We start from the raw sequence: 4,085 nt of genomic DNA, 5'->3' as shown, positions 1-4,085 counted from the left end.
CTGGTTTATCCCAAGAAAGTAGAACTCGAACAACGTTTAGTCTGTTGTGTATTTAGACTGGTTAATAAATATTATGTAAGAAATATCATCGTTTCAAACTTCGCTCAATTAACAAGTACTGCCACCTACAGGCAACAATCATCAAGACGTTTGTAGTATCTGTACATTGCTCGAACAGAATTACTCAGATCTTGATCAGCTGACTTTCCGAAGAAAGCAAAATCAAACAATTCTAGCTCTTTTAGGGCCAGTTTTTCAAATCAAGATAAAATTTTATCAGGATAAGAAGTATTACTGCCAGTATATTTATATATGAAATATATAGATATATTTTTCATCATTAGATAAAATTTTATCCTGGATTGAAAAACTGGTTCTTAAATATTGACTCTAGTGAATAAATGCCACTGAATGAGAAGAAAATATATTTAGAAAAATACAGATGAAAAGTTATTTAATACTTAATTCTAGGGATTTTATATTAAAAAATTTTTAATTCAAATTTTGTATTTTTCCCGCAGAAATTGAATGATTATAAAGTTTCAATATAAATCATTTTAAGTATCACTTTTCGTACAATATCTAGCAGCATTAATAAAATTTTATATAAATAACCCGCGAATACTCTTTGGCTTAGATTAATAAACTAAATTATCGATTGTAAGCTTTTAATTTCACATAAATTTGAAAAAAAATTTTAACATTTTTTGTAGTTGTGGTAGTTGTAAATTTAAATTTAATACTTTAATGCTTAATAATTTAATAACAATAATATTAATAATGATAAATATTATTATTACTATTATTTTCATCATTAATTTATTGTTACTATTATGACAACTTTCAGTGTTATCTTTATTGTTATTGTTGGTATTGTTGTTATTATTATTATTTTAATGATTATTTATTGTTATTATCATATTGTTGTTAAGAAATAACACAATTCGTCAAACTCATAATTAATATAAGTGTTATTTAAAGAATATCGTCGTTTAAAACTTCCGCTCAATTCGATTGAAATGTCATCTACAGACATCTACTACTGAGATATCGTAGTTCTGTACACCGCTCGAACAGAATTACTTAAGGAGGTCCTTTCGCCGCCAATGTAAAATAAAAAATATTAGATTATGAGTAAATTTAATTTTTTTCTAATAGTTAAGGTCCTTATTTATCTTATAGTGAGCTTAAATTATGCTTTACCGGACAAATTTTTGAAAAAATAAAATTTTTAAATGTTAGTATTTGTTCAGAGTCTTACGAGAAAATCAGACGTTTGCAGTATTTCTCGAATTATACTATCAGTCATGGATTAGATGAAGTAAAAAAAAACTAAAAACCAGATTTTCGAAATATTCAGGTTTTTCTTTTTTGCAGTAAAATATATCAGTTACCGATATATTTATTGAGAAATTAATATTTAAAAATCACAAAAAATTCTCAAGTTACCTACAATAAAATGGAGTCAAAAGATTTGGCAACGTTGCGTAGCGCGCGAGCTTCAGACCATTCAATAAATTCAAACTAAACTTTAACGCGCTTATGTTTTTCATGCATACTTATTAGTTAATTTATTGTTAACAAATTTTCATAATTCATAATTGAAAAATAAAACAATAATTAAAAAATACTAGCATTCCTACCATGAGACATTAGAATGTTATGGTTTTGTGACTAAAAATTTTTAATTAATTTATTTATTTACACTGTCTGCAGAAAATTAAACACGGTTAAGGTTATATTGTGCAAATAAAAATGTAAACAACCGAAATAAAGCATTGCCAAATCACGAACAGGTTACTAAAGGTGCGATTTCACGACGACGCTTGACGCCAGCTTCGAGCGTCAAATTTGATCACACTGTATAATTTCGATTAGAGTGCCATCTAGATAAAAAGCAGCGTCAAACTTTTAGCGTCAAGCGTCATTTTGACGAAATAAACGACCCTAGTTTTACAAGTAAGAAAAATCGAAAGTTTACTTATCAGCCTATGTTATACCCTAACCTATTTGGATCAACAATAACAACAACAACAACAACAACACATAATTTTTATGACAAATCAATCACAACAAAAAAAATGATTTAAAAAATTTCCGCTAATAACTTTTTTCAATTTTCACATGCGGTATTTTTTTATTAAATTTTTTTCATAATAATTTCACTGTTATAAAATTCTAAAAAAATTTATAACATTTGTCAACTTTAGTGTCATAATTTAATGAATATTGGAATATTTATTGATATTTTTATAGATATCCAATAGGTTAGAATAAAGAATAGCTATAGATTTTTACCTCATCGAAATCCATTATATTTTTTTATTTTAATGTTTCATAAACAATAAATAATATTTTTAATTTAATTAAATAGTACATAAGCGTCAATTAAATAAAGGTGTAACCTCATGTTGATGCTTGACGCGCTGGTTATGAGCGTCAGAATTGGGTCACGTGGTTAATTTAGGGCCGTGCTGCCACCTGGAAAAAACTTAGTAGCGTCAAAATCGTAAAAAGCTAAACTCGGTTTAGCTTTTTATGCTGAGGGTGGAGCGTCAATTTACAAATAATATAATCGAACCTCGAAAATAATCGATTTTGACAAAGTTTAAGAAGCCAAATTATTTATTTCTGTGTTAAATAAATGTCTGTTTGAATATTGAATAAATATAGAATAATATTAATTTTAGAAGGCAAAATGCAATGGCACTGTTTGAAGATTTCGTCGATGTAAGTAATACATTATTTAAAATGGAAACAATAAATGTGGGAAAAATGTTTGGATAAAATTTGGTTAAATTATTTTTTATATGAAAAAAGTAATCAATTATTGATATTTTCGGGCCAACTAGATATAAGAGCTGCTCAAATTGTACAGCTGTCATTCGAATATAATTTTTCAATTTTTTCAGAGTATGAAGAAAGAGTTGGGAAGACGGCTTCGAAAAATCCATGCTCTCGTCGTAATTTAAATAAAGGATGGATCCAAAATTTCTTTGGTGTATATTTTTTTTTAGATCTCTGGATAACTATTTCATTGCATAATAAAGCACATATGATCCTTTTACGTCGAATTTTTTTTTTTTATTTGCGCTTGACGAATTATTTTTTGACACTGATAAATCCACAATTGATAATCATATTCATCTGCCATTGAAATTTCGATAAGTCACTTAAATTTGATGTAATTATTTCATTAATGTTTAACATTTATTGTTGTCATAAGTTATTTTACTATTACCATGTGTTTTTATAAAAATTAGGTTAAGAACTAGCTTCTAGGTATATCTCGAGATATCGACTTTCGAATATTCATACATTTTTTCGCCGCTGATTTTTTTAATTTTGACGCGCTGGCATTTGACGCTGGATATGTCTTTATTTATTTTCAGCTAAGGTGGAGCTATAGTTTGACGCTCAAAAGCTAGCGTCAAGCGTCATCATGAGGTTACAACTTAAAGCTCAGAATTTTCAGCTTTATCACTGCTCTTTTGCTCTAGATGGCGCTTTTGAGTCGAAATTATACAGGTGTTGATCGAGAATTCGACGCTTGAAGCGCTGGCGTCAAGCGTCATCGTGAAATCGCACTGCTTTAATAAAATTTTACATATAAAAAGCCTGCATATACTCTTTTGGTTAAGAGTTAATAAAGCTAAATTATCAATCAAAATCTTTTATATTTCATACTTATAATCGTAGAAAAAACTCTGATAATTTTGTAATCCTCAAAAATTGATCATTTGAATTTCAATACTGTTTTGTTGGAAATTAAAAGTGAATAAATAACAAAAAATAATTGCAGACAAGATACTTTTAGTTCATTAACTTTGCATTTTGTAGAGAGTCTCCTAAGATTTTAGGTTTACTTCATTTTATTCTACAGTACCAACTTTTAATATTACGTTGGCTGCATTTTTCTTTTCATGGAAAACTATTTCGGCACCGCTGAAGCTATACTTTACGTAAAAATAATTCCAACGCACCCCGGTATGTGTAAATGCAGGATGTGAAATATCTTTGGGTGCGTTCGCGTTGGATGCATTAAGCGCTTACAGCACCACATTAATAACACGTTATACAGCGGG

The 4,085-nt window shown here is 28.3% G+C and overlaps 1 long non-coding RNA gene across 1 annotated transcript; it reads left to right on the top strand.

Moving 5' to 3' along the window:
- Positions 1-2,694: 2,694 nt before the first annotated feature.
- LOC123274879 lies at positions 2,695-3,067 on the top strand. The gene is made up of 2 exons (XR_006511588.1): positions 2,695-2,730; positions 2,913-3,067. It is a non-coding gene; the product is annotated as an uncharacterized LOC123274879 (long non-coding RNA).
- Positions 3,068-4,085: the final 1,018 nt, after the last annotated feature.

The sequence above is a fragment of the Cotesia glomerata genome, unplaced genomic scaffold, assembly GCF_020080835.1.
Source record: "Cotesia glomerata isolate CgM1 unplaced genomic scaffold, MPM_Cglom_v2.3 scaffold_867, whole genome shotgun sequence".
Taxonomy (NCBI): Eukaryota; Metazoa; Arthropoda; class Insecta; order Hymenoptera; family Braconidae; genus Cotesia; species Cotesia glomerata.
The sequence above is the reverse complement of the archived record's forward strand: the minus strand, read 5'-3'. Positions and strand labels throughout refer to the sequence as shown.